The sequence below is a fragment of the Entelurus aequoreus genome, linkage group LG05 (genome assembly GCF_033978785.1).
Source record: "Entelurus aequoreus isolate RoL-2023_Sb linkage group LG05, RoL_Eaeq_v1.1, whole genome shotgun sequence".
NCBI classification, from domain to species: domain Eukaryota; kingdom Metazoa; phylum Chordata; class Actinopteri; order Syngnathiformes; family Syngnathidae; genus Entelurus; species Entelurus aequoreus.
The window spans coordinates 12,828,704-12,839,171 of record NC_084735.1 but is presented as its reverse complement, the minus strand read 5'-3'; positions in this window follow the sequence as shown (position 1 = coordinate 12,839,171).

The window sequence follows — 10,468 nt, the reverse complement described above, 5'->3', positions numbered from 1 at the left end:
GTTTTTTTCATCTTAAAGACGTGGCAAAACTTTTCAAATTAAAAGCTTACTTGTCATTTCAACTGTGTCCTTGTTACATACCTTTTAGCCCAACCCTTCAACTTGCAACTGTATTTATTTAACCTTTTTAGGCGTTTTTCATCACTAAACATGGAAAAAGCGACCAAGAAAAAGAAAGCTTTTTAAGACATGAATGTGATACTTTGCATGGCTGCTGAAGCTCGCTGTTACTCAAAGGACAAAGTCAGTAACAAGGCAGTAACAAGGCAGTAACAACAAACTGTGGTGTAAGTCAATAAAAAACAATGCCAAAGTTTGCGTTTAAAAGTTCAAGTTAAAGTACCAATGGTTGTCACACACACACTAAGTGTGGCCAAATTATTCATACATTCATTTGCCTTGTAAACCCAAGCAACATTCTTAGTGTGAGTCTGGGTCAAGTACACATTCTTAGTGTGAGTCTGGGTCAAATACAACTTCTTAGTGTGAGTCTTGGTCTTAGTACAACTTCTTGCACTTGACCCAGACTCACACTAAGAACTTGTACTTGACCCAGACTCACACTAAGAACTTGTACTTGACCCAGACTCACACTAAGAAGTTGTACTTGACCCAGACTCACACTAAGAAGTTGTACTTGACCCAGACTCACACTAAGTTGTACTTGACCCAGACTCACACTAAGAAGTTGTACTTGACCCAGACTCACACTAAGAAGTTATACTTGACCCAGACTCACACTAAGAAGTTGCAGACGCACACTAAGAAGTTGCACTTGACCCAGACTCACACTAAGAAGTTATACTTGACCCAGACTCACACTAAGAAGTTATACTTGACCCAGACTCACACTAAGAAGTTGCAGACTCACACTAAGAAGTTGTACTTGACCCAGACTCACACTAAGAAGTTGTACTTGACCCAGACTCACACTAAGAACATGTACTTGACCCAGACTCACACTAAGTTGTACTTGACCCAAACTCACACTAAGAAGTTGTACTTGACCCAGACTCACACTAAGAAGTTGTACTTGACCCAGACTCACACTAAAAAGTTGTACTTGACCCAGACTCACACTAAGTTGTACTTGACCCAGACTCACACTAAGAAGTTGTACTTGACCCAGACTCACACTAAGAACTTGTACTTGACCCAGACTCACACTAAGAACATGTACTTGACCCAGACTCACACTAAGAAGTTGTACTTGACCCAGACCCACACTAAGAACATGTACTTGACCCAGACTCACACTAACAAGTTGTACTTGACCCAGACTCACACTAAGAAGTTGCACTTGACCCAGACTCACACTAAGAAGTTGTACTTGACCCAGACTCACACTAAGAAGTTGCAGACTCACACTAAGAAGTTGCACTTGACCCAGACTCACACTAAGAAGTTATACTTGACCCAGACTCACACTAAGAAGTTGCAGACTCACACTAAGAAGTTGTACTTGACCCAGACTCACACTAAGAAGTTGTACTTGACCCAGACTCACACTAAGAACATGTACTTGACCCAGACTCACACTAAGTTGTACTTGACCCAAACTCACACTAAGAAGTTGTACTTGACCCAGACTCACACTAAGAAGTTGTACTTGACCCAGATTCACACTAAGAAGTTGTACTTGACCCAGACTCACACTAAGAAGTTGTACTTGACCCAGACTCACACTAAGTTGTACTTGACCCAGACTCACACTAAGAAGTTGTACTTGACCCAGACTCACACTAAGAAGTTATACTTGACCCAGACTCACACTAAGAAGTTTCAGACGCACACTAAGAAGTTGCACTTGACCCAGACTCACACTAAGAAGTTATACTTCACCCAGACTCACACTAAGAAGTTGCAGACTCACACTAAGAAGTTGTACTTGACCCAGACTCACACTAAGAACATGTACTTGACCCAGACTCACACTAAGTTGTACTTGACCCAAACTCACACTAAGAAGTTGTACTTGACCCAGACTCACATTAAGAAGTTGTACTTGACCCAGACTCACAATAAGAAGTTGTACTTGACCCAGACTCACACTAAGAACTTGTACTTGACCCAGACTCACACTAAGAAGTTGTACTTGACCCAGACTCACACTAAGAAGTTGTACTTGACCCAGACTCACACTAAGAACATGTACTTGACCCAGACTCACACTAAGAAATTGTACTTGACCAAAACTCACACTAAGAAGTTGCACTTGACCCAGACTCACACTAAGAAGTTGTACTTGACCCAGACTCACAATAAGAAGTTGTACTTGACCCAGACTCACACTAAGAAGTTGTACTTGACCCAGACTCACAGTAAGAACTTGTACTTGACCCACTCACACCAAGAACTTGTACTTGACCCAGACTCACACTGAGAAGTTGTACTTGACCCAGACTCACAATAAGAAGTTGTACTTGACCCAGACTCACAGTAAGAAGTTGTACTTGACTAAGACTCACACTAAGAACATGTACTTGACCCAGACTCACACTAATAACATGTACTTGACCCAGACTCACACTAAGAACATTTACTTGACCCAAACTCACACTAAGAAATTGTACTTGACCAAAACTCACACTAAGAAGTTGTACTTGAGCCAGACTCACAGTAAGAAGTTGTACTTGACCCAGACTCACACTAAGAACATGTACTTGACCCAGACTCACACTAAGAAGTTGTACTTGACCCAGACTCACAGTAAGAAGTTGTACTTAACCCAGACTCACAATAAGAACATGTACTTGACCCAGACTCACACTAAGTTGTACTTGACCCAAACTCACACTAAGAAGTTGTACTTGACCCAGACTCACATTAAGAAGTTGTACTAGACCCAGACTCAAAATAAGAAGTTGTACTTGACCCAGACTCACACTAAGAACTTGTACTTGACCCAGACTCACACTAAGAAGTTGTACTTGACCCAGACTCACACTAAGAAGTTGTACTTGACCCAGACTCACACTAAGAAGTTGTACTTGACCCAGACTCACACTAAGAACATGTACTTGACCCAGACTCACACTAAGAAATTGTATTTGACCAAAACTCACACTAAGAAGTTGCACTTGACCCAGACTCACACTAAGAAGTTGTACTTGACCCAGACTCACACTAAGAAGTTGTACTTGACCCAGACTCACAATAAGAACTTGTACTTGACCCAGACTCACACTAAGAAGTTGTACTTGACCCAGACTCACAGTAAGAAGTTGCACTTGACCCAGACTCACACTAAGAAGTTGTACTTGACCCAGACTCACACTAAGAACATGTACCTGACCCAGACTCACACTAAGAAGTTGTACTTGACCCAGACTCACACTAAGAAGTTGTACTTGACCCAGACTCACACTAAGAACATGTACTTGACCCAGACTCACACTAAGAACATGTACTTGACCCAGACTCACACTAAGTTGTACTTGACCCAAACTCAAACTAAGAAATTGTACTTGACCCAGACTCACACTAAGAAGTTGTACTTGACCCAGACTCACACTAAGAACTTGTACTTGACCCAGACTCACAATAAGAAGTTGTATTTGACCCAGACTCACACTAAGAAGTTGCACTTGACCCAGATAAACACTAAGAAGTTGTACTTGACCCAGACTCACACTAAGAACATGTACCTGACCCAGACTCACACTAAGAAGTTGTACTTGACCCAGACTCACACTAAGAAGTTGTACTTGACCCAGACTCACACTAAGAAGTTGTACTTGACCCAGACTCACACTAAGAACATGTACCTGACCCAGACTCACACTAAGAACATGTACCTGACCCAGACTCACACTAAGAACATGTACCTGACCCAGACTCACACTAAGTTGTACTTGACCCAGACTCACACTAAGAAGTTGTACTTGACCCAGACTCACACTAAGAACATGTACTTGACCCAGACTCACACTAAGAAGTTGTACTTGACCCAGACTCACACTAAGAAGTTGTACTTGACCCAGACTCTCACTAAGAACATGTACTTGACCCAGACTCACACTAAGTTGTACTTGACCCAAACTCACACTAAGAAATTGTACTTGACCAAAACTCACACTAAAAAGTTGTACTTGACCCAGACTCACACTAAGAAGTTGTACTTGACCCAGACTCACAGTAAGAAGTTGTACTTGACCCAGACTCACACTAAGAAGTTGTACTTGACCGAGACTCACAATAAGAAGTTGTACTTGACCCAGACTCACAGTAAAAAGTTGTACTTGACCCAGACTCACACTAAGAACATGTACTTGACCCAGACTCACAATAAGAACTTGTACTTGACCCAGACTCACACTAAGAACATGTACTTGACCCAGACTCACACTAAGAAGTTGTACTTGACCCAGACTCACACTAAGAAGTTGTACTTGACCCAGACTCACAATAAGAAGTTGTACTTGACCCAGACTCACAATAAGAAGTTGTACTTGACCCAGACTCACACTAAGAACTTGTACTTGACCCAGACTCACACTAAGAAGTTGTACTTGACCCAGACTCACACTAAGAAGTTGTACTTGACCCAGACTCACACTAAGAACATGTACTTGACCCAGACTCACACTAAGAAATTGTACTTGACCAAAACTCACACTAAGAAGTTGCACTTGACCCAGACTCACACTAAGAATTTGTACTTGACCCAGACTCACAATAAGAAGTTGTACTTGACCCAGACTCACACTAAGAAGTTGTACTTGACCCAGACTCACACTAAGAAGTTGTACTTGACCCAGACTCACAATAAGAAGTTGTACTTGACCCAGACTCACAGTAAGAACTTGTACTTGACCCAGACTCACACTAAGAACATGTACCTGACCCAGACTCACACTAAGAAGTTGTACTTGACCCAGACTCACACTAAGAAGTTGTACTTGACCCAGACTTACACTAAGAACATGTACTTGACCCAGACTCACACTAAGAACATGTACTTGACCCAAACTCACACTAAGAAATTGTACTTGACCAAAACTCACACTAAGAAGTTGCACTTGACCCAGACTCACACTAAGAAGTTGTACTTGACCCAGACTCACACTAAGAAGTTGTACTTGACCCAGACTCACAATAAGAAGTTGTACTTGACCCAGACTCACACTAAGAAGTTGTACTTGACCCAGACTCACACTAAGAAGTTGTACTTGACCCAGACTCACAATAAGAAGTTGTACTTGACCCAGACTCACAGTAAGAACTTGTACTTGACCCAGACTCACACTAAGAACATGTACCTGACCCAGACTCACACTAAGAAGTTGTACTTGACCCAGACTCACACTAAGAAGTTGTACTTGACCCAGACTTACACTAAGAACATGTACTTGACCCAGACTCACACTAAGAACATGTACTTGACCCAAACTCACACTAAGAAATTGTACTTGACCAAAACTCACACTAAGAAGTTGTACTTGAGCCAGACTCACAGTAAGAAGTTGTACTTGACCCAGACTCACACTAAGAACATGTACTTGACCCAGACTCACACTAAGAAGTTGTACTTGACCCAGACTCACAATAAGTTGTACTTGACCCAGACTCACACTAAGAAGTTGTACTTGACCCAGACTCACAATAAGAAGTTGTACTTGACCCAGACTCACAGTAAGAAGTTGCACTTGACCCAGACTCACACTAAGAACTTTTACTTGACCCAGACTCACACTAAGAACATGTACCTGACCCAGACTCACACTAAGAAGTTGTACTTGACCCAGACTCACACTAAGAACTTGTACTCGACCCAGACTCACACTAAGAACATGTACTTGACCCAGACTCACACTAAGAACATGTACTTGACCCAAACTCACACTAAGAAATTGTACTTGACCAAAACTCACACTAAGAAGTTGTACTTGAGCCAGACTCACAGTAAGTTGTACTTGACCCAGACTCACACTAAGAACATGTACTTGACCCAGACTCACACTAAGAAGTTGTACTTGACCCAGACTCACAGTAAGAAGTTGTACTTAACCCAGACTCACAATAAGAACATGTACTTGACCCAGACTCACACTAAGAAGTTGTACTTGAGCCAGACTCACACTAAGTTGTACTTGACCCAGACTCACACTAAGAACATGTACTTGACCCAGACTCACACTAAGAAGTTGTACTTGACCCAGACTCACACTAAGAACATGTACTTGACCCAGACTCACACTAAGAAGTTGTACTTGACCCAGACTCACAGTAAGAACTTGTACTTGACCCAGACTCACACTAAGAAGTTGTACTTGACCCAGACTCACACTGAGAAGTTGTACTTGACCCAGACTCACACTAAGAAGTTGTACTTGACCCAGACTCACACTAAGAACTTGTACTTGACCCAGACTCACACTGAGAAGTTGTACTTGACCCAGACTCACACTAAGAACTTGTACTTGACCCAGACTCACACTGAGAAGTTGTACTTGACCCAGACTCACAGTAAGAAGTTGCACTTGACCCAGACTCACACTAAGAAGTTGTACTTGACCCAGACTCACAATAAGAAGTTGTACTTGACCCAGACTCACACTAAGAAGTTTTACTTGACCCAGACTCACAATAAGAAGTTGTACTTGACCCAGACTCACAGTAAGAAGTTGCACTTGACCCAGACTCACACTAAGAACTTTTACTTGACCCAGACTCACACTAAGAACATGTACCTGACCCAGACTCACACTAAGAAGTTGTACTTGACCCAGACTCACACTAAGAAGTTGTACTCGACCCAGACTCACACTAAGAACATGTACTTGACCCAGACTCACACTAAGAACATGTACTTGACCCAAACTCACACTAAGAAATTGTACTTGACCAAAACTCACACTAAGAAGTTGTACTTGAGCCAGACTCACACTAAGAAGTTGTACTTGACCGACTCACAGTAAGAAGTTGTACATGACCCACTCACACTAACAACATGTACTTGACCCAGACTCACACTAAGAAGTTGTACTTGAGCCAGACTCACACTAAGAACATTTACTTGACCCAGACTCACACTGAGAAGTTGTACTTGACCCAGACTCACAGTAAGAAGTTGCACTTGACCCAGACTCACACTAAGAAGTTGTACTTGACCCAGACTCACAATAAGAAGTTGTACTTGACCCAGACTCACACTAAGAAGTTTTACTTGACCCAGACTCACAATAAGAACATGTACCTGACCCAGACTCACACTAAGAAATTGTACTTGACCAAAACTCACACTAAGAAGTTGTACTTGAGCCAGACTCACAGTAAGAAGTTGTACTTGACCCAGACTCACACTAAGAACATGTACTTGACCCAGACTCACACTAAGAAGTTGTACTTGACCCAGACTCACAGTAAGAAGTTGTACTTAACCCAGACTCACAATAAGAACATGTACTTGACCCAGACTCACACTAATAACATGTACTTGACCCAGACTCACACTAAGAACATTTACTTGACCCAAACTCACACTAAGAAATTGTACTTGACCAAAACTCACACTAAGAAGTTGTACTTGAGCCAGACTCACAGTAAGAAGTTGTACTTGACCCAGACTCACACTAAGAACATGTACTTGACCCAGACTCACACTAAGAAGTTGTACTTGACCCAGACTCACAGTAAGAAGTTGTACTTAACCCAGACTCACAATAAGAACATGTACTTGACCCAGACTCACACTAAGTTGTACTTGACCCAAACTCACACTAAGAAGTTGTACTTGACCCAGACTCACATTAAGAAGTTGTACTAGACCCAGACTCAAAATAAGAAGTTGTACTTGACCCAGACTCACACTAAGAACTTGTACTTGACCCAGACTCACACTAAGAAGTTGTACTTGACCCAGACTCACACTAAGAAGTTGTACTTGACCCAGACTCACACTAAGAAGTTGTACTTGACCCAGACTCACACTAAGAACATGTACTTGACCCAGACTCACACTAAGAAATTGTATTTGACCAAAACTCACACTAAGAAGTTGCACTTGACCCAGACTCACACTAAGAAGTTGTACTTGACCCAGACTCACACTAAGAAGTTGTACTTGACCCAGACTCACAATAAGAACTTGTACTTGACCCAGACTCACACTAAGAAGTTGTACTTGACCCAGACTCACAGTAAGAAGTTGCACTTGACCCAGACTCACACTAAGAAGTTGTACTTGACCCAGACTCACACTAAGAACATGTACCTGACCCAGACTCACACTAAGAAGTTGTACTTGACCCAGACTCACACTAAGAAGTTGTACTTGACCCAGACTCACACTAAGAACATGTACTTGACCCAGACTCACACTAAGAACATGTACTTGACCCAGACTCACACTAAGTTGTACTTGACCCAAACTCAAACTAAGAAATTGTACTTGACCCAGACTCACACTAAGAAGTTGTACTTGACCCAGACTCACACTAAGAACTTGTACTTGACCCAGACTCACAATAAGAAGTTGTATTTGACCCAGACTCACACTAAGAAGTTGCACTTGACCCAGATAAACACTAAGAAGTTGTACTTGACCCAGACTCACACTAAGAACATGTACCTGACCCAGACTCACACTAAGAAGTTGTACTTGACCCAGACTCACACTAAGAAGTTGTACTTGACCCAGACTCACACTAAGAAGTTGTACTTGACCCAGACTCACACTAAGAACATGTACCTGACCCAGACTCACACTAAGAACATGTACCTGACCCAGACTCACACTAAGAACATGTACCTGACCCAGACTCACACTAAGTTGTACTTGACCCAGACTCACACTAAGAAGTTGTACTTGACCCAGACTCACACTAAGAACATGTACTTGACCCAGACTCACACTAAGAAGTTGTACTTGACCCAGACTCACACTAAGAAGTTGTACTTGACCCAGACTCTCACTAAGAACATGTACTTGACCCAGACTCACACTAAGTTGTACTTGACCCAAACTCACACTAAGAAATTGTACTTGACCCAGACTCACACTAAGAAGTTGTACTTGACCGAGACTCACAATAAGAAGTTGTACTTGACCCAGACTCACAGTAAAAAGTTGTACTTGACCCAGACTCACACTAAGAACATGTACTTGACCCAGACTCACACTAAGAACATGTACTTGACCCAGACTCACACTAAGAAGTTGTACTTGACCCAGACTCACACTAAGAAGTTGTACTTGACCCAGACTCACAATAAGAAGTTGTACTTGACCCAGACTCACAATAAGAAGTTGTACTTGACCCAGACTCACACTAAGAACTTGTACTTGACCCAGACTCACACTAAAAAGTTGTACTTGACCCAGACTCACACTAAGAAGTTGTACTTGACCCAGACTCACACTAAGAACATGTACTTGACCCAGACTCACACTAAGAACATGTACTTGACCCAGACTCACACTAAGAAATTGTACTTGACCAAAACTCACACTAAGAAGTTGCACTTGACCCAGACTCACACTAAGAATTTGTACTTGACCCAGACTCACAATAAGAAGTTGTACTTGACCCAGACTCACACTAAGAAGTTGTACTTGACCCAGACTCACACTAAGAAGTTGTACTTGACCCAGACTCACAATAAGAAGTTGTACTTGACCCAGACTCACAGTAAGAACTTGTACTTGACCCAGACTCACACTAAGAACATGTACCTGACCCAGACTCACACTAAGAAGTTGTACTTGACCCAGACTCACACTAAGAAGTTGTACTTGACCCAGACTTACACTAAGAACATGTACTTGACCCAGACTCACACTAAGAACATGTACTTGACCCAAACTCACACTAAGAAATTGTACTTGACCAAAACTCACACTAAGAAGTTGCACTTGACCCAGACTCACACTAAGAAGTTGTACTTGACCCAGACTCACACTAAGAAGTTGTACTTGACCCAGACTCACAATAAGAAGTTGTACTTGACCCAGACTCACACTAAGAAGTTGTACTTGACCCAGACTCACACTAAGAAGTTGTACTTGACCCAGACTCACAATAAGAAGTTGTACTTGACCCAGACTCACAGTAAGAACTTGTACTTGACCCAGACTCACACTAAGAACATGTACCTGACCCAGACTCACACTAAGAAGTTGTACTTGACCCAGACTCACACTAAGAAGTTGTACTTGACCCAGACTTACACTAAGAACATGTACTTGACCCAGACTCACACTAAGAACATGTACTTGACCCAAACTCACACTAAGAAATTGTACTTGACCAAAACTCACACTAAGAAGTTGTACTTGAGCCAGACTCACAGTAAGAAGTTGTACTTGACCCAGACTCACACTAAGAACATGTACTTGACCCAGACTCACACTAAGAAGTTGTACTTGACCCAGACTCACAATAAGTTGTACTTGACCCAGACTCACACTAAGAAGTTGTACTTGACCCAGACTCACAATAAGAAGTTGTACTTGACCCAGACTCAC